Source organism: Vombatus ursinus, unplaced genomic scaffold (genome assembly GCF_900497805.2).
Source record: "Vombatus ursinus unplaced genomic scaffold, bare-nosed wombat genome assembly UNPS02014799.1, whole genome shotgun sequence".
NCBI classification, from domain to species: Eukaryota; Metazoa; Chordata; class Mammalia; order Diprotodontia; family Vombatidae; genus Vombatus; species Vombatus ursinus.
In genome coordinates, this window is record NW_020954577.1 from 32,376,214 (window position 1) to 32,398,366 (window position 22,153).

Sequence of the window (22,153 nt, forward strand, 5' to 3'; positions counted from 1 at the left end):
GGTGGGGGCGGGGGCGGGGGCGGGGGGCGCAGGCGGGGACCCGGGCTCGTCTCCGCTCCGCTCGCCTAGTCTGGGCTCCGCTCCGCAGTTGCGGCCACCGGCCGCGCTCCTAGCCGGCCGGGTCCGCGGAGGAGCGGCGGGCAGCCCCGGCTGGAGAGCCCGCCGCGAGCCGGCCCTGGGGGCTGCCGCCGGGCATTCAGTCCCCCGGTTTCTCGGGGGCCGGCTGCCCTCTGGGCTCCTCGGATGCCGGCCGTCCCCCGGGCTAGGGTGAGCAGGCGGGAGCGGGCCGGCTGCCTCTGCCGCTTTCGCCCGCGCCTTGGCCGCCACTGCTCCCCGCCTCGGCCCCCGCCTCGCCTCCGCCTCCGCCGCCGCCGGCTCGGTGCGCGTCTGGGGCGCCGGGGTCTGGATCGCCGGGTGCCGAGGTCTCGGTCCCTCCCTCCTTCGCTCTCTCCTCCTCTCCCTTCCCTCCTTCTCCCCCTGGCGGAGACTCCGCGGCCGCCCGCCCGGGGTCTGCCGCGCGGAGCCCTCCAGCCCGCCCGGCCGAGCCTCGGCCGCCGCCGCCCGACTCCGCTCCTCCCCGGCTAGGTTTGCGGGAGGCTGCGAGCCTGGGCTGAGCCGGAGGGGAGGGCAGAGGAGGGGAAGCAAAGGAGGAGGGGGCAGGAGAGCAGGGATGGGGGGGGGAGCCGGGGATGAGGAGGGAGCAGGGAGAGGGTAAAAAGAGGGCGTGGGGGGCAGAGGGCGATCTGCCCGCAGGTTTGAGGCGAAACCTGCACCCTAGGCGTGGAAGGGTAAGTGGGGGAACGTCTCGGTGTCTGTCTGATCCTCCTCCCAGCGCCCCGACCCCCAGCCCCAGTTTCCTGCTGTGGCTTCCTCTTGTTGTTTTGGGGGGGGGGGGGCTCTGTGTGTGTGTGTGTGTGTGTGTGTGTGTGCGCGTGCCTGTGTGTGTGCTTGAGAAGAAGGAAGTCAGGTGAGAGACACAGGCAGACACTCCTCTCCCACCCGGCCTCTGGAGATGGAGCTAATCTCCCGGCTTTGAAGGGGCTGGGGCGGGGGGGGGGGGGGGGCTGGCTCCTCGTTTCCTCCCCTTTCCCCTCTTGCTTCTGTTTGCTTAGGGTTAGTCTCTACTGCCTGGGCCCTTCTTCAATCTCCTTGTTTCTCTGCCCTCTGCCCCTCTTCGCCTCGGGCCCCAACTCCCAGCCCAATGCTGGAGAGCAGCACCCTGTCGAGAGCACGTGGTGGAGGGAGGGTCCAGCTCGTCAGTCCGTCCGTCCCCCCACCCCCACCCCTTCGGCTCATTTATTTCAATATTTATACACCACATGCCTGGCTGTCAACTGCTGTACACTTCAACCATGTGAGAAGGACGTGGGAGCCTGGGTCGCGTTTCCCAAGGAAGCCAAGAGGAAAAGAGTGATCAATATTTCAAGGACAGGAGTCGGGCGAGGAAGGGTACTAGGGAGCAAGCTTCGGGTGGGAAGGATGGGCCTGGGAAGGAGCCAGCTTTCAACCCCCAAATAAGCCCTATGACCACTTGAGGAAACGAACAGGCTCCTTGTTTTGTTTTTCACGGTTTTCTCCCTTTGGGAAATATGAATTGAGTACGACTACGGAGCATCGTTACTATTTACTTTTAGATTAAGGAGATTTAGGAAGGGAAAAAAAGTCTACTTTTCTGTTTTGTTTTTGTTTTTGTTTTTTTTTGCAAGAATCTGACTTGTTAGGTTTATGCCATGCCCTGCAAAATGTCAGTTTGCAACAATAAGGACTTAAAAGCTGCTCTGTGTATTTTTAGAAGCTGCACTTACTTGTGTTCTTTTCACACAAGGCTTGCTCTCCCATTAAGTGCCCATAAATAATTGTATTTAGAGAGAAGGAAACTATGGAGGAGAGTAGGAAGGAGATTGCCTCGATTCTCATTCCTCCCAGTCTTGTGCACCGTTGGTAGTCAAGTTCCTGGAAAGTCAGGAATTCAGTTTTTCCTAAAAGCTTCCTTGGTTCTTCCCTCCCAGGTGTCTGTGAATAGCTCACTGGGAGAATCCCGATAGCAGGCCAGTTTCATTGTTTTTTTCTTTTTTTCTTTTGCTTAGAAACAGATAGAACTTTGAAGCGGCGGTAACAGACAAATCTAATAAACTGTGTTTTCTCTGATATTTAAATAAGGCAGAGGAGCAGACAGTCTAAAGTTCCCATGCTGCTTTATGGGAATGCTTCCTCCCCACCCCCCAACAAGCATTAAGAGCTGAAATTCATGGTTTGGACTTTTTCAAATGATCATTATTTCCTGCAGAAACATCTACCCCCAAAGATAGAGAATCATACTCATTAAAAAATTATAAAGTGGGTTGCTCATTTGAATAACATACCTGATACTTCCTTCTTCACAAGGCATAAGCTCTTGGAATAATCTCTCCTCCGCAAATCATCAGATACATCAAGTCTTTTTGCCTGTATTATGCAAAAATACCAAACTGCCTAACCAACACCAACCCCTCCATCTGGGAATAACATCCCAATTGGAATGGGAAGGAGAAAATAGTCTATAAATGATTTCTTTTTCTACGTAGTGATGGGCCTATGAACAACTTTTTGATTCTGAAGACTAGAAGAGGAAATACAAAGCAGAGGAATGTTTAAAAAAAACCAAAAATTATTTGTATGCCACCCATCTCTACTTAGCTGTTAGCTAACATTCCAGAACTTAATATGGGACATTTTTCTTTTGAGACAAGTAGTTCAATTAGGAGGACATTAATCAAATACTTACTACCTGTAAGTCTTAAGCTAGACGGCACAGTGGATAGAGTCTAGAAGATTCAACTTCCTGAGTTCAAATCTGGCCTCAGACACTTACCAGCTATATGACCCTGGGTAAGTCATTTACTTGTTTGCCTCAGTTTCCTTATCTGTAAATTGAACTAGAGAAGGAAATGGCAAACTACTATCTTTGCAAAAAAAAAATGGTGTTGAGAAAACATACACAACTGAAAAAAATGACTAAACAACAACGGATAAGTAAGACACAATGCAAAGACACATGGCTAGTAAGTGTCTGAGGCTGGGTTGAACTTGGATTTTGCTGACTCCAGGCCCAGCATTCTACACACTTGAATCAATAGGAGAGGGTGCCATCTGAGGAGGGTTTTAACCATCACAGTTGAGGGACTGTCTTCCAGGAGTGAGGTGGTGAATGCATGGCAACAGAAAAGTGCACGGTGAAATTGTGGAGCTGGTAGTCCAAAGAGACTGGAATGAAAAGTGTGTAAAGATGGTAGTATCAAAGAGGGCTGGAAAAACAGATTAGCTTTCCAGCATTGGGGATCTTAAACAGTAGGTTCATTTGTTTTCTGCTCTACAGGTAATAGGGACCCACTGAAGGTCTTTGAGGAAGGGAGTGACATGGTCAGAACTACAGCTATTGGGATTGTTTGGAGTGGGAAAGAATCTTGAGGCAAGAAGGCTGGTTAGGAAGTTTTTCAGTAGTGCAGGTGGAGTAATGAAAGGCTGAACTGTGATTGTGACTATGTCAGAACTATTAATAACTCACATTTAAATCACACTTTAAGGTTTACAATGTACTTCCTGCACAATAACCTTGTGAGATAATTGGTGTAAGTAGCTGGTCACACAGCTATGTAGTGTAAAAACTAGAGAGACCAAGGGAGCAGTTATACCTGAAAAACACCTATTTCCCTGGGTCTGCCTTTTAAAAATAACTTTGTAAAGAAAGTCCATCCTAAATATTATAAAACAATCTCATGCAGTAACACACCAGAACAGCAAACATTTACGAAGTAGCCATGCTGCAGAGCACTGTGTTGGGCAGATACAAAGTTTAGAGCACATGTTTCCAGATCACAATGAGCAATCATTGTATCCTTGTGAAGCCTAAAGACCTCAGAGATGTTACAGAATAAGTGTATCTGAGAGTTACAAAACAAAACTAGAAGAGGTTTGTGGAGGAAGAGGTTTGTTGAAGAAGGACATTACCAGAGAGCAATCATGGGAGAGTTCCCTCAAAGAGCTGAGGTTGGAGAGGGCCTTTAAAGAATAGGTAGCAATTAGGGGCAGCTAGGTGGCGCAGTGGATAGAGCTTGGGCCCTGGATTCAGGAGGACCTGAGTTCAAATCCGGTCTCAGATGAGCAAGTCACTTAACCCCATCCCCTAGCCAAAACAAACAAACAAACAAGCATAGATAGCAATGCAGCCTGGCAGTCTAGCATTCACGAAAAGGAGCAGTAGGAGCTATTGCTGGGAGATTAGGATGGCATTCAATTGTAGATAGTAATAGATTTTAGTTTGAACTTTATACAAGCAATAGGGTCTTTTTTTTTTAAGTGGAAGAGTGATACAGGCATAAGAAAGAATACCCTGGCTATCCGATGAGGAAGGGATTACAGGAAGAAGAATATAGAGAGAAGAGCTGCAGGAAGCTGTTAGATCAGCACATACAGGTGACAATGAAAATCTGCCCCAAAGTGGTGACAGTGGGAATAAAGAGGAAGGTGTGGATACAAGACCTGATGAAGGTGAAACCAATAGTACTGGGTAACTGATTAGGTATGAGGTGTGAGGGAAAGGGAAGGGTCAAAGATAATCCAGGATTAGAAACATGGAGGGGGGTACAACAGTCACATATAAAGACATTAGAAGGAGAAACAGATTTAAGAAAACAGATGTGATCTTACTTTTGGGCATATTTCAGATGAATTTGGAGATCCAGATTTTGATGTCCTATAGGCATTTGAAGAGGCAGGTCTAGAGCTCACATGAGAGATCTGTACTAGAGATATAGATATGGGGGTTATTGGTTTAGGGATAATAGCTGATGAGAGTAAATGAAGATGTTTATTATAGGAATAAATGGGATTGCTGGGGTAGAAAGTACAGGGAGAGATGAGAAGACCAAGAGATCCTTGGGAATACATTCCAATGGAGGGATTGTCAAAAGCCAAAAGAGAGCTTGTTAGGGAGGTAGGAGGAAAATGAAGAGTGTTTAAGTGTCTGAAGCAAAGGAAGAGAGCACATTCACTAGACAGGGGCAGTAGACTATCCACCATGTCAAAACAAAACAAAGCTGAAGAGAAGTTGAGGAAAATGCTGTGGGTTAAAAAGAGAATTGCAAAGCCCTGGATCTCAGAGGAAAGGCAATTCATTTCAAGAGATGATACGTTCTAAGGTGTGAACTTGTTGACCAAGTGCGCTGGGAAAAGAGGTTATTAAAGTTGGAGAAAATGAAGAGTTGTGGTCAGGTTCTTAAAGGGATCAGCAGTATAAATTTTGCAATCTCTCCAGCAATGATGGTAGAGGTAGGGTGGCAAGGAAGACAGAGAATCAGTTACCAGTCATTGAAAAAGAGTTGGGGGGCAGCTAGGTAGCAAAGTGGATGGAGTACCAGCCCTGAAGTCAGGAGGACCTGAGTTCAAATACAGCCACAGACCAAACACTTTACACTTACTAGCTGTGTGACCCTGGGCAAGTCACTTAACCCCAATTGCCTAAAAAAAGAAAAAAAAAGAAAAAGAGTTGGAAGAATGATCTGGAAATGAGTAGATGGTGGCACCAAGGATGAAGAGAGGGTGGCAAAAGTGGACGACCTAGGTCTTGACAGAAGGATGGTCACTGAGGGATGATAGTGGAGGAATCAACAGACCCATGAGCATTTTTTAAGTGTCTACTATGAGTCAAGCAGCTAGATGGCTCAGTGGATAGAGCTCTGGGCCTGGGATCTGGAAGACTTGAGGTCAAATCTGGCCTCAAACATTTAGTAACTGTGTGCCCCTGGGCAAGTCACTTACTCTGTTTCCTTTAATCCACTGGAGAAGGAAACAAATCATTCCAATATCTTTGTCTAGAAAACCCAATGGGCAGTATTGCGGTTGTTTGTAGACGAGGATCAATGACATCACAGGTGGTGTCTTGACTTGGATTGGGTTTGAGTAGAGTTGCACAAAGTCATCGGCCTCAATTCTCCAGTCATCTGAGTCCAGTGGCGAGACAAAGGTCAAAACAACTGCAGTGGGTGACCTTGGCCTTTCTAAATTAGGATCTTTCTTAGGTCTCAGTTTGTCTGAGGGCACATTCATTCAATGACTAAGGGCTAGGGAAGAAGACAAAAGATGGCCCAACTTACCATCCCAAACACATCATTTTGGGAGTGGAAGACCTTCAGAGTTTTGGGCCAGAACAGAAAACAATTGTCCACGTGGTTACAAATAGTCAAACATAACTCATCAGCAACAACAACAATGAACCAGCCATGGCAGAAGGTATTGATGACACAAAGACAAAAACCAATCCTGTCCTCAAGAATGGTCTATAAATGAGGAGAAAGAGTATACTTACCCCAAGTCATGGCTTCCAGTGCCAGTGCCCCTTACTAAGGGGAACTCTTTGTCATCTTTGTTATATTGAGGGACTAGAAGGCATATTTGGTTGCTCTCAATTCCAAAAGCATTTCTTAAGCTTCTGCTATGTTCCAGGCACTATTCCAGATGATAGGAGATAGCAAAACACAAAGGAAACTACTTGCCCTCAAGGAGTTTACATTCTGCTAGGGGAAAACAACAGCACATAAGCAAACATACTATAAGCAAAACAAATAAAAAGTAGTTTCCAGGAAGAGGTGGGGACGGTGAGAATACTAACAATCAGGGCAATCAGGAAAGCCCTCTTATTGGAGAGCTATAGTTGGACTGTACTTGGAAGCTAGGATGGAGATAGAAAAGGAAGAGAATTCTAGTCATGTTTTGTTGTTCAGTCACCTCAGTTTTTTCTGACTCTTCATGGCCCTATTTGGGGCTTTCTTGGCAAAGATACTGGAGTACTTTGCCATTTCCTTCTCCAGCTCATTTTACAGATGAGGAAACTGAAGCAAACAGGGTCATGGAGGACCACCAATGACAAGGGAAAGAGATAGGACATTAAATATTATATGAAGAAGACAGAAAGTAGGCCAGTTTGGCCTCTCCCCACCAAGAGATCTAAGAAAGGGCATACTTTATCCATTCCATCATTGGATGGCCTTTCATGGCCACTATCAACTTTATCAATTTGATTTTATATAGTCTCATGTAGGTTTCAGGCACTCTGAATCAGTATCATCAGAAGCCACATAACCAAGCACTACTTGAACAAGAGTCCCCTCCAAATCCAATCCCTTACAAGTGGTTGATCAGTTTTTATCTTGATGATTTCAAGTACAGGAGAATCCATTGCCTCCCAAGACAGTTCACTCCCCTATGGGAAAACTAGATCTACCATACTCAAAATACTGTAAACAAAATATTTTCATGTAAGTGGCTCCATAATCAATCATGTTTAGTTTTACAGCTGTGTAAATAGAGACACCAACACGGTGAGGTAATTCAGAGTTACATTATAATTAGAAAGAGTGAATAGTGAAGGAGGGGGGTCTGAGAATGGAATTACAGCTATCCCTTCGACATCTTGGGGTTAGAGGAGTGGTGCCCCCTAGATCTGGAAAATTCAAGTAGAAATTTTTGGTCCTTCCTTTGTGTTAGAGAAGAAATCTGAATTATTATGGTATTAGAGAATAAAATATGCTGATATTATACAATACTATACGTATATTTTATGCATTTCTGAGTTGCTAAACTTTTTCTGTGCTGTCTGCTCGCCTTTGCTTGTCATTTGCAAAACTCCCCCAAAATTCCCATTTAATTTCTTTTGTTGACCCGCAATATATTGAAACCACGACAGGGAAAGTCGAGATGTGGAAGGGATAACTGTATTACTTTAATCTGTTAGAATTTTTTTCTCTTTATGTGTGACAAACATTATCATTGGGTTAAAATGCATGAATCATTAAATTCAGGATACAGAGAGATCAGCACAGCATATAAATATCTATTGTCTAGAACCAATCTTGGTGATCCTCCCACATTAGAAGGAAATGCCTGGCTAAACAGATGGGTCTTGTACCATGCCCTGAAACCCAGCACACTAGGGCTCTGTCAGACCACATTGTAACCATTTGTTGTTTTATGTATGATTCCTTTGAATGTAAAAAAAAAAAATCTGTCATAATTAGACTGGTCACTATGTAGATCATGGTTAACTCTTGTTTTCTGCTCTGTGCTCCAAAGTCTCTGTGGATATAGGTTTAAAAAGAAATCTTCAGACATACTCAATTTCCATTAACCTTCACACTTACCACTTCCTCCTGCTCCTGCCCTGGAACAATGAAAACCTCTAAGGAGCATAGCTTAATAATAATAATAATAATAATAAAACATTTATAAAGCACTTTCAGGTTTACAAATACTAGCTCATTTTGATCCTCAAAAACAACCCTGGCAGTGAGGTAAGTGCTATTATTATTTGATTTTATAGATGAGGAAACTGAGGCAGATAGAGGGTAAGTGACCTAACCAGGTGCTATCTTTTTCTCCATTTTACAGATAAAGAAATAAGTAGATCAAGATTAAGTGAATTGCCCAGGTTCACAAAGCTAGTTAGTGTCAGAGGCCAGATTTAAACTTCTCTTCCTGCATCCAGGCCCAGGGCTATAACCAGTGTGCCACCTTGCTGCATAAAAATCTGACAGTGGTATGAGAAACTCACCTCTATTCTAGACCTTCCCCAAAGCCTTATTGTAGCATGGAGGTGACCCTAGGTTCTTAAAAACTTTGTGAGCAGATCACAAGCTCTGAAAGTTCCCTTACCTAACTGGAAAGACCCCAAGCATGAGCCTGGTTACCTGGATGTTTGTTGTTCAATAATCAGCCCTGCTAAGTCAGGAGAGGCTGCGTGGTGATGAGTGACTTAAGGACTACCTGCTATGTTACAAAGGTGGGGGGAATATGGAAGAACTGGAAATTACCGATCTTTGAAGGATCAAAGTATTAAAACAACTAACCATATTTTAATAAACTTGTTTGAAACTCTGTGGATCGATTTCCTTTATTCCTTATGAGTTTGTTAATGTTTTTATCTCCTAGGCAGGCTGGCAACAAGTTTTTATTAAGCACTTACTAATATTAAGCAAAATGCTAAGCCCTAGAGATACAAAGACAAGCAAAAAAGAGGACAGTCCCTGCCCTCAAGGAGTTTACAATTCCAAGTCAGAAGCTTAGTCAGGAAGATAATGAAACCTCACCAGCCTGGGCCTTCAGGCCCTAGAAGGAATTCAAGTGGAATGGAAGGAATGGAAGAACCCGGCTTGTGTGGTAGAGGGCTGTTCCAGAGTAAAAAGACTCGAGGGGCTGAGGGAAGCCTCAGAGTGAGAAAGCAGTTGGGTCACGGAGTCAAAGTCTGGATGATCAGAAACACTACTAAGGAGAATGACTCTTACGCCTGAAAATGACAAAAGCAAAATGCCTAATAGGGAATTGTACTTGATAAAGTCTAGATACCTGGCCCAAATGAACCACATTGTTGGATGCTAAAAGAACTGGTCTATATGATGACTGAGCCATCACTGGTGGTATTGGAAATAGGGCACCGAATAAGAAAGGTGCCACAGGACAAGGAAATAGAACAAATGTTGTGCCATTTTGTTTTTTAAGGGAAGAGAACAGTGATTGTACATTATAGTCCAGTGAGCTTGACTTCCATTACTGGGAAAATTTTAGAACAGCTCATTAAAGAGATAGTGAACATTTCTATGAGGAGACAGTGATTGGAAAGAGCCAATACAGCTTCATCAAGAATAGGTCATGCCAGATTGCCATATTTCTTTTCTTTTTCTTTTTCTTTTTTATAGGTTTGCTAAGTGAATACACTGTAGATATAGTTCACCTAAATTTTAGCAAAATATTTGATAAAGTATCTCAAAATATTCTTCTTGAGAATATTGAGAAATGTGAATTGAACAATAATATAAGTGAGTGGATTTAGATTCTGGGAAATGGCCAGACTCAAAGAGTGGTTGTTAAAGATTCAGTGATAATTTCATGGGTCTCCAATGGAGTGTCCCAGAGATCTGTGCTTGGCCTTATGGGGTTTGATTTTTATCAGTGACTCACTTAAAGGTCTACATGACATTCTCATTCATTTTTAAGCTGATACACAGGTGAAAAGGATAGCAAACATTCTTCATGATAAAGGCAGGATCCAAAAAAATATTGGTAGGCTAGAACATTGGGCTAAACTTTATAAGATACAATTCAGTAGGGATCAATGCAAGTTCTTACAATTGGGGTTTAAAAATCAATTTCACACACACACACACACACACACACACACACACACACACACACACAAACCAAAGCAAACCAAAACAAAACTCAGAACCATGTTTAAATATCAACTTGTGTGAAAAAGAAGGTATCTAGGGGTTTTAGGTTGATTGGAAAATCAGTATGAAATAGTGTGATATGGCAGGCAAAAAAAAAAAAGCTTAATCTTGAACTGAATTAGGAAGAAACATAGCTTCCAGGAATAAGGAAGTAAGAGTACTCTTTCCTAGGCTAACCATATATGAAGTAGGCTCAGTTCTGAACCCCACAGTTCGATCAGAGCATTGATAAACTTGTGAACTCCCAGAGGAGGTCAACTGGGATTAGCTAGGTCAACTAGGGCCTTGAGTCTATATCTTATAAAGATCAGTGGAAAGAGGAAGGGAATAAGCATTTATATAACACCTACTATGTGCCAGCCACTGTACTGACCATTTTTTTAAAAAAATCTCATTTGGGAAACTATGATAATATTTGTGAGACAAACTCCCTCCCCCTTCTCCTTTCACAGTAACTCTATGAGGTAGGTGCTATTATTAAGCCCATTTTACAGTTGAAGAAACTGAGGTGAACAGAGGTTTAAATGACTTCTCCAAGATCACAGTGCTAGTAATATCTGAAACTCAATTTGAACTTGAATCTTCCTGACTCCAAGGTGCCACCAGCTGCCTTTATGAAACTAAGATGGAACTAGGAATGTTTGTTCTAGACTCTAGGACACAGAGAAAAGAAGATTCAGGGGGAACATGATAGCTGTCTTTAAATATCTGAAGAATTATCACATAGAAATGGCTTAGGCATGGATGATGCCATGGACAGAGCTAGGAGTACAAAGCTAGAAGTTGCAAATAGTCAAATTTAGGATTGATGTCAAGAAAAATGTCTTCATAGTTAACACTATTCCCAAGTGGAATGGGTTACTTCAGGTAATAGTGTGGCTTCCCCACATTAAACATCTTCAAACAGAGAATGGATGACCACTTGTCAGGTAAGATGGGCAGCTAGGTGGCGGCTAATAAGTCACTGGAATCGGAGTCAGGAAAATGCAAATATGAATCCTACCTCAGGTTCTCACTAGTTGTGTGACCGTAGGCAGATCTTTCAACTCCTTTCCGACTTAGTTTCCTCATCTGTAAAATGGGGACAATAGTAGAAGCCACCTTCCAGGACTGTTGTAAGGGTCAACCAAGATCATATATTTAAAGCACTTTGCAAATCTTAAAGCACCATATAAATATTAGCTATTATCATCGTTGTTGTTTTTATTATTATTAGTTACAGTGAAGATTCTTTTGGAGTAAGGATTTGACTAGGTGGCTACCGGGTCCCCTTCCTACTCTAAAGTTTTATAGTTAGTTTTTTTTTGTTTGTTTTTTTAAGATTGTGGCCACAAGTAAATTTTTAACTCAGCGGGCAGTCAGAGCTTTATATTCTTTATGATTCCAGTTTTACCCACTACAAATGTAAAAATTCAGTTTCTGAGGATTGTAGTGAAACTCAAACTAAATGTGAAGCGCTCCCATAGGGGTGAGGAAGCCTGTCATGTAGTTGTATGAAGAAGGAGGGGAAAGTAGATAACCTTTCCGTATTGGGTACTTGGTTCACTGGAATCAAGAAAAGGGGAAGATAAAGATGGTCTAGGCTGAAACAGTACAAAATAATTAGAGAAATTCAAAATATTCTGTGTGGCTGCCTGTACTAGACAGTTGTTAAAAGTTCATGTCATTTTCTGCTGTGTAGACATGCCTCGGAGTTAAATAGTCATAATACTAGCATCTCTCTCTCTCTCTCTCTCTCTCTCTCAATATATATAGACATATCTCTCTCTCTATCTGTCTCTCTGTCAGTGTCTCTATCTACCTATATATAGTACTTTACAATTCACGGGACGTTTTCCTCACAAACACAGGTGAAGTCGATAATGCAGATATTGTTATTCCCATTTTACAGATGAGCTCAGTTTGTGCCTTATTGAAGATCACATAACTAGTGATTATTGGAAACAGGACTCAAACATAGGTCTTCTAAAGGCAAGTCCAATGTTCTTTCCACCAAAAGGATTATACTCCTGCCTAAATGAAAGGAGGCTCCCACTCGCCACTCCCACATATTGAAGCCTTATAATCAGTCGGGTTGGGTTGATCCTTAACCCAGATTCCATTCCACGTTGGTTGAACCACTTCTCTCAGGCTCCTCTGGTGACTCTGACCTACAACCAGTCACCAAAATAAGTCCAAGTGTATTCACCTATTCAATTATGGCCTGTTGTGCATCATCACCTTATGTTTTGGGAATCAAGAGCTGGATCTTACACCAAAGTTTTTCAATGGGTTGCTGATAAATCTGCATCTTTTAAATTCTGCCCTTTCCAACCAGGATGATGATTGGGTTAGGTGTCTTAGAAAGAATGATCCTCCTCACTCATTTGGCCTGACTGGACCCTCTGAAGCCCTTTTCTAGCCTAGCTCAGAACGCAATCTATTATAGCCAAGTGGCACAGAGGATAGTATTGAACTTTGTGTCAGGGAGATGAGTCCAAATGTTGCCTCAGAAGGTTACTAGTTGTATGACCCTGGGCAAGTCACTTAACTTCTGTTTACCTCAGTTTCCGTATCAGCAAACTGGGGATGATAATAATAGTATCTACCTCACTGGATGGTTGTGAGAATCAAGAGAGTTAACATAGATAAAGCACTTTGCGAACATTATAATACTTCAAACATGCCAGCTGTTATTATCATTGTGAGCAGGCTCTGAGTCCTTGTAACTTTTTGGTAATCTAGGTGGGATCTCATAAACTCAGGCCCAGTTAACTAGAGGGCAGTCTAACATGTTTAGAGGGCCTGTACAAGTGTGATGTGAGCTGAAAATAGAGTAAAATAAGGAATTTTCAAAGTTTTACTTCATTTAAAAAGAGCACAAAGATAAGTTAATTTTAAAAAACTCAATTCTGCTGAGTTAAAAGATGACAAGTTTTTTTTAAGCCTTTTAATAAGTTAAAAATAACTTAATACAAATTCTTTAAAATTCTCTGTTATTCAAAATAATTAATGTTTGCAAAACTAACAATTGATTCTTATGCTTCGAATCAGGTTTTCGTCTATATTTGTCTGTGATGCTGCCAATTGATTTGCATATCTGCAGGCCATTTGCAAAAAAACCAGTTTCTGCATGTAGGCCTTAACACATTCACCCTGTCATCAACTAGGGGTTTACAACTAGGAATCTTTCATCACCATCCATAGGTGGTAATAGTATATGTATATACTCCATAGCAGAGATGATGAAAAGCAAGCCCCCTTCAATCTATGAATTCTTACCCTCTTCTGCATATAGCTTGCAAAACATATGTTAGGTCAGTTCCAGTTTCATGTTTGTATTCCAGCTAGAGAGTGTATTGTATCCATGAGGATACCTTGAAACTAAACACTGATCACCAATATTGTGTTAAAATTGCTAATGACCCAGTCTTTTAAAAACTCTTCTTTCTCTAACTCTCAGGGATGCATGAATTTTTTTTTTTTTTTTGCTGAATCCCCCATATGACAAGCTGAAGAACAATGGGAAACTGTTTAAGAAATGTGACATTTCTTGTGAATTGCTTTCTTTCTGAATTGAGCACCCCAGGAGTCCTGAAAATGTGCTTTAAAACTTTTTTCCCCTTCCTGACAGATCCAAAACATTGGGAAGCTTTTTGTAAAATTTCTTCTTTACTTGAAATGCCGTAGTTCCATTGAAATTGTCAAAAAGCACTGTTAAAGGTGCCAAGATTTATCTCTAGCTGTCTTGGTGCCTAATGAAATGATAAGACCTTATAATAACCCCTGCCAATTAAATTGACAGGCACTTAGCAAATAGGATCCTGCAGTACATGTATGTAGAATTGATACAAATTGCTCATTCATATTTGCTTGAGAAGAAGCATCTTTGATGTGTCTATTTGATTTTAAGCCTTCCATAGGCTTTGGTGCTTACAAGGATATCAGTTGTAGGATCTACAGGTGATTCTAGCAGAATCAGTATCATTCTTCATTTGAGACTGTCTTTCTCAATGCATTATGACAAGTTCAGGAAACTATATTCTAGGGCACTGGCCTTATTAAATATTGATTGACTTTCCTGATAAGGCATTCACCAAATTCTTTTAATGAATTGCTGAGAGCTTGAGCAATAATTTTATTTTCAAAGTTTTTTTCTATTTTCTTTTTTAATAGTATTTTATTTTTTCCAGTTACATGTAAAGATAGTTTTTAACATTCATTTTTATAAGATTTTGAATTCCAAATTCCACCCCCCCAAGACCATAAGCAATCCAATATAGGTTATACATGTACAATCATGTTAAACATATTTCCACATAAGTCATATTGTGAAAGAAGAATCAGAACGAAAGGGGAAAACCATGAGTAAGAAAAGACAAAAAAAACCCAAAAAAGTGAAAATAGTATGCTTCAATCTGCATCCAGACTCCATAGGTCTTTCTCTGGATGTGGACAACATTTTCCATCATGAATCTTTTGGAATTATCTTGGATCATTGTATTTTTGAGAAGAGTTAAGTCTTTCATAGTTTATCATCACACAATGCTGTTGTTACTGGGTGCAGTGTTCTCCTGCTTCTGCTCACCTCACTTAGAATCAGTTCATGTAAGCCTTTCCAGGTTTCTCTGAAATCCACCTGCTCAATATTTCTTATAGCACAGTGGTATTCCATTACATTCATGTATCACAACTTGTTCAGTCATTCCCTGATTGCTGGGCATCCCCTTGATTTCCAATTCTCTGACACCACAAAAAGAACTGCTATAAATATTTTTGTATGTATAGGTCCTTTTCCCTTTTTAATGATCTCTTTGGGATATAGACCTAGTAATGGTATTGCTGGATCAAAGGGCATGCACAGTTTTATAGCCCTTTGGGCATAGTTGCTCTCCAGAATGGTTGGATCCGTTCACAACTCCACCAACAATGCATTAGTGTTCCAATTTTCCCACATCATCTCCAACATTTATCATTTTCCCTTTACGTCATATTAGCCACTCTGATAGGTCTGAGGTGGTACCTCAGAGTTGTTTTAATTTGCATTTCTCTAATCAAAAATAATTTAGAGCTTTTCTTCACATGATTATAGATAACTTTAATTTCTTCATCTGAAAACTGCCTGTTCATATCCTTTGACCATTTATCAATTGGGCAGTGCATTTTTCCTATTTTCAAAGTTCAATTTTATCTCTTTTGCTAATAAATTGAAATTGAGAATTAACCAAAGAACGATGGAGAGGGGCATGGTAGACAACAGACACAAGGAAAGAATTGCACAGGACAAGCAGGCTAAAAATGGTCATCAGGGGAATATGTGGTTGGAAATAATAATCATAATAATAATGAAGATGATGATGCTCTCATTGTGTAGCAAGGGGGAGGGCTAGCATATGGATGGCACACAAACTACAGTGATATCTGCACAATGTCAAGAGAACTGGGTAAAGAAGCTTAGCACGGTGGGTGAGATCTCCTATGCAAGATTTAAGGGAGACAATGTGTAGAAGTTGTATATAAAGGGAAGGCAGATTATAATTGATGTGGCTGGAAGGAACGCCCATATTGTTGAGATCACAGATCTATTGGCGTATGAAGATTATAGAGTTGGTCATGAAGCAGTTGCTGCATTTCTGGCTTTATTCTGTGTTGTCTCTTTCTGTATTTTGGCACTAAGGATGCCTTACCGCTTTTATACTATCTTGACAAATATGAGAGTATTCTGATAGGACACATATCACTAGTTACTAAGGGACCTTTGCTTTGTTCTCTGACCATAGTCTGGACCCTTAACTGTGGAGAGCTGTCTCATAGCTTTATGTCAATGGTCATCAGGAGGACCTGCCAAAAGAATATAGCAAACCTCCCAGAAAACCTGACCCCATTCCTGAAAAAAAAAAATGTCTCAAAGGACATGCCTGACTGCTGGGGTTCAGCCTCACTGTCTTTGGATGTGAGGGGCAACATTATTACTTGCTAAAAAAAAGTAATATCATAGGTATTATTATAATACACAATAAATCACTTACGGGCATGGGAAAACCAGGCAATTTTCCCATGAAGCTTCACAGCTTTATGTCACCTTGAATGCATTCAAAATTCTTATTTATGGAAATGGAGGGAAGAGAAACATGGGGATTCTGCTTTGGTTTGCAAATATCATCTTCCATTGCTCAACTTGTACCTAGGATCATTGCATAGAAAAATAGAAGGCATGAGGTACCTCGAAGATTTCATAATTTTGTCTTGGAGAGAGAGAGGAAGGAAATATTGAGAAATCTGCTTTATCTGACACGTGCTGAGTTCAGGATTTAAAGTTTCCCTTGTTCAACTAATATTATCAAAAGCACTGAAGAGGCAAAGCAAAGCAGGCATGCTCCAGCCACTGGTGAAGCCATTGGTGTGTGTTTTTACAGAACTTCAAAGAACAAGTGAGATGTATAGTCTCTCTAGCCCAATTTGAGGAAACTGGACCATTTTCAGATCCAGTAGTAAATAGGTCCATTAGCTCTAACCAAATTTGAAAATATATCAAGGGCTATTCAAAATCAAGTAAAACTGTCAACACATTTTGAAAGAGGCTTATTATCTATGCGGATATGATGTTATCTGCATTTGTAATAAGATCTGGTCATGCTTCTCCTCTATGCAAACCATTTTCAGTGGTTCCTGATTGCCCTCTGCCCCCTAAGTAAGATTCAAAGTCTTTCCCTTGATGTTTAAAGTCCTCCACAATCTTGTACCACCAAATCTTTGTAGCTTTATATTATCATTGTTGAATTCCTCCCGGAAGCTCTATTTTGAGGAAGGAATAGGCTTTTGTTTTTCCCCATTCTAATATAAGCTCCTTGAGGACAGGAGCTATCTTTCTCTGTATTTAGGTTCCTAGCATTGAGCACAGTGTGTGCATATAGTAAGAGCTTAATACAAACTTCTTGACTTGACTTGACTCTCTTCCATGTACTTTATGCTCCGGCCAGACTTGATAGCTCTCTCTACTCCTTGAATGTGTCCTATACTTTTGCCCCTCTGAATCTCTGCTCATTTCATCCCCCCATGCCTGAAATATCTCCTGTCCCATTTTTTGCTTGTTGGTTGTCTACCTGTGCTTAAAGCCCAACTCAGACATCTCCCAATCATCCTCCGTGATTTTCCCTCATGATCATCACTTTCCCCCTCAGACCTCTCAAAACACTTTGTTTTGTAAGACTTTAATGTGTTTCTCCTCCATTAAAGTTCTCACTTAGTATCTCATACTGGTGTTGAGGTAGAGGCTGAGTTCTCCATGGCTGTGGAGCAAAATGCTCTGGCTCCTAATAAGCTAGATATCTGGACATGGCCCAGGATGCAGTGGGTGACCTTGGCACCTTTGATGCCTGACCAAGATCTAAGTACTCCACAGGGCCTGCTTCAGCCACCTTCATGGTCATTGGAATAAATCGTTTTCTTTCCACAGGGGAAGTCTTCACATGCTTGGGGTAGACATCCTCCTGTCAGTTACCCACAACCTGGTTTGACCTGTCTGCCTAGATGGTTTACCAGGGTGTGGCTGCTTCACATACTCTAGTTTCTTGGAACCACAGGTGAAAGTTAGGTGAAGGTAGACACAAAAAGCTTCCTCCAAGTATTGGCATAAGCAATTTCTTATCAGGTACAAAAGTGTCCTCCACTCATCTAATTCATGGATTGTGTTTGGAAAGTGCTCAGTGCTTTTAATGATCTCAAGGTGCTCCCATGAAACAGAAACCAATAACACCATGGAATTTGAGAGTTGGAATGGACCTCAGTGGCCATTTGGCTCATACCTGAGAGGAAAACTCACTCTAATACACTCTAAAAATGGTCCTTCATGTCCTACATGATGGTTCCCATTTAGGAGGAATCTACCAGCCCCAGCCCCCACCCCAGGCAGCTCATTCCACTTTGATAGCCCCAAGCATAAGTGAGCCTTTCCTGACATCAAACCTAAATTGGCTTCTTTGCAATCCCACCCATTGCTCCTGGTTCTGCCCTTTGGGGGCCAAACAAAAAGTCTTTAAGGCTTATACATGGTGACCTCTTAAATACTTGAAGAAAATGATTGCTTCTTCCTTGAACCTTCGAATCTTCTCTTCCCCAGGCTGAACATTCCTTGTTCCCTCAACCAATCCTCATGAGACGTGGACTCCTCCTTTTGGCTGCCCTCTTGTGGATGCTCTCCTACTTCTTGGTGTCCTTATGTTGTCTTGCCCCCAAATGAGCATAATACTCTCAAAGTGGTCGGCTTGGGGACCATCACTTCCATATTCCTGGAAACAAGGCTGCCTTTCTTAATGCAGATTCAAATCACTTTCACTCTGTTGACTCCCATATCATCCCACTGTATCATAGTGAACTTGCAATTTATAAAATAAACATCTCTTTTTTCTTCTTTTCTTGGGAAGCAATTGGGGTTAGGTGACTTGCCCAGGTTCATATAGCTAGTAAACTGGCCGAGACCAGATTTGAACTCAGGTCTTCCTGACTCCAGGGTCAGTGTTCTATCTATTGACCCTTTCAGATCTTTTTCAAACTGCTTTCTAACCATATCTTCCCAATCCTGAGCTTGTAAAGTTGGTCTCTGGACCCCTGTGTAAGACTTCACCTTCATGATTAATGCATTTTAGCTTTTTAGGTTTAGCCTGCTTTCACCTGTAAAGATATTTTTGATCCTATCACCCAGTCTGTCAGTTATCCCCACCCCCAGCTTTGTATCTTCTGCACATTTAATGTGAATGTAGTCTATCTCTCTATCCAAGTCATTGCTAAACAGTGTTAAAAAGCACAGCTCTCTGGGGGCACTCCCCTGCACACCTTCTGTCTAGGTGACATTGTGCTGTTCAGGACCGTCTTTGAGCCCAGAGATTCATCCAGTTCCCAATACGTCAAATTTAGTAGCTCATTCGCTAGTCCATATCTTGACTTCTCACTCCCACTCACCCCATATATACCGTCTGTTGTCAAATCTTGTCCTTTAGACATTTACTTCTCATACATGTCCCCTTCTCTCCATTCACAGAGGCTTCATTCTAACAGGGCCCCATAACTTCCCACCTGGATTATTGTACTAGCCTTCTGGTTGGTTTCTTTGTCTTAAGTCTTCACTCATTCAGTTGCCAAAATAATTTTTCTAGGGTAAAGGTCTGATCATGTCACCCTCTACTTGATAAACTCCATCGTCTCCGTACTATCTCCAGGATCAGTTATAAAATCCTCTGTTTGGCATTTAAAGGTCTTTATAACTTGCCATCTTATTGCCTGTCAGTTTTCTTACACTTTTTTGTTGTTCAGTCATTTTAGTCACATCTGACTCTTTGTGACCCCATTTGGGGTTTTCTTGGCAATGACATTGGAGTAGTTTTGCCATTTTTTTCTCCTGCTTATTTTACAGATAAGGAAACTGAGGCCAACAGGGTTAAGGGACTTGCCTAGGGTCATTCAACTTGTAAGTGTCTGAGGCTGGATGTGAACTCATGAAGATGAGTCTTCCTGAGCCCAAGCCCAGGGTTCTATCCACTGTGTCACCTAGCTGCCTTGTTCTTGTACCTTCACCACCATATGTATACACGTTTTGCAAGAGGCTTTTAATAATTCTGGTCCTCCCATCCCCAATCCTAGTGTCTTCTTCTTCCTGAGATTACCTTTCTTTTATACCAAATATGTCTTGCATCTGCATTTTATTTCACACGTTGTCTCCTGTATTAGAAAGTGAATTCACTGTGTACAAGCATCATGCTTTTGTCTTTCTTCATAAGCCCAGTGCTTGGTACAGTACCTGGCATATAATACATGTTTAATAAATGCTTGTTGAATGACTCACTGACAAATAAACCTATATGGCTCAAAATACAAAGTTATTACATGTGTTCATCTGGAGTGACGGGCATAGCACCCAGTTACTCTCTAGGAGTAAGTTAAGCTATTTTAGAAGTTTAATTTGGTCCTAAGGAAATGTCATGTTGTCTAGCAGCATTCTTTCACCAGCAGTGAAAATTCCACATTTTCTGTGGAGGAATGAAAGCTCTTTGAATTTCTAAGTTGTCTTGTGCAAGGTTACAGAAATCTGTTCCCTCCTCTAAAAGACTCAAATCAAACTGGTTCATGGGAAAGTACTTGTCAACTTTTGAAAGAATGGTCCTAATTTTAATGAAACATCTTTCAAAAACAAGCCAGAAAAGACATAAAGTCCCCTTTGGATTTTAAAGCATATGCTTTGGAGTTTGGGACAGATACTGCATTTGAAACACTTCATGGTGGAGGGGATGGTGTTGTTGAAAAGAAAGTGGTATCCTAGGCTTAAATTAGGATTGCCTTAGTGCAGTTTAAAAAGTTTGATCAGTGGTTTTTAAATATACATATTTAAAATCCTGAATTTAATGAGTGCCCAAAAAAGAAAACATTTACATATACAAAGTAGAACTTGAGAAGAGGATTATATGTGAAACCACAGATCTCTATTATGTACAACTTGCTTTAAAAAAAGGTATGTAATAAATTCGACATATTGCTTTCAAAGCTATCCTGCTTGTCTGTGTCTTTCTCTGAATGTCTTTCTTTTCTCTGCCTTTTAAAAAATACTTCAATGACCCTTTTCTTTTTCTTTTTTTCTAATACTATTGCTAGATCCCCTCTCCCCTTCCCCTATTCCTGCCAGTTCTTTAGAATAAATCAAGAAAATTCAATCCTTGTAACAAAAAAACACAGTCAAGCAAAACAAATTTACATATTTTCCATGCCCAAAAAATGTATGTTTCATTCTGCACCTTGAGTCCAACACTTCTCTGTCAAAAATCAGTCAGTTGATAAACATTTATTAAGCACCTACTGCATGCCAAACATTGTGCCAAGCACCAGGGACACAAAGAAAGGCAAAAAAGAATCTCTGTTCTCAAGAAGTTCACAGTGGGAGATACCATGGAAACATTTATGTACAAACAAGCTACATGCAGGATAAATTTGAAACAACAGAAGGAAGGCACTAGAATTAAAGGAGATCAGGAAAGGCTTTCTGTAGAAGGTGAGATTTTAGCTGGCACTTAAAGGTAGCCAGGGAAGTCAGGAGGCAGGGAAAAAGAAGAACTTTGCAGCCATAGGTGAAAAGTCCGTGAAAATGCCTAGAGATGGAGTTTCTTATTAAAGGAACAGCCAAGAGGTCATTGTCACTGGATTCATAGTATGTGGAAGAGTACGCAAGGTGTGAAAAGACTGGAAAGATAGGAGGAGGCAGGGTTATGAAGGTTTTTGGATATCAACCAGAGGATTTTATAGTTGATCCTGGAGGGAGCTACTAAGTTCATTGAGTAGGGGAGCTGCCACGGTCACACCTGGGCTTTAGGACCATCACTTTGGAGGCTCAATGTAGGGTGAACTGGTGTAGGGAGAGCCTGATGGCAGGCGGAACCACCAGCAGGCTACTGAAATAGTCGAGATGTGAGGTAATGAGGGCTTGTACCCAGAATGGGGGGAGTGTCAGAGGAGAGAAGGGGGCATATCTCAGAGATATAATGAGGTTAAAATCAACAAGACTTGGCAACAGTTTGGATATGGGAGATGACAGTGAGTGATAAAGATCTTATTTCTAAGATACATGAGGAACTGATTCACCTTTTCCCCTTGAACTCTTTACCATAGAGTAAAAAGGCAGTCTCACAAAGCTCACTTCCACTAGGTGTGGGAAGAGACTCAGTCTCATTCATTTGTTTTATTCCATAAATTAAGAATAAAATTTAATAATGAAAAAAAATCAATTTTTGTAGGTTGAAAACAGAAAATGCAGGGACATACAAATCTTGATTTTTTCCCCTCTATATTTCATTTTAAGTTAAGTCTATTGGGGGCAGCTAGGTGACACAATGCAAAATGCACCAGACCTGGTAACAGAAAAACCTGAGTTCAAA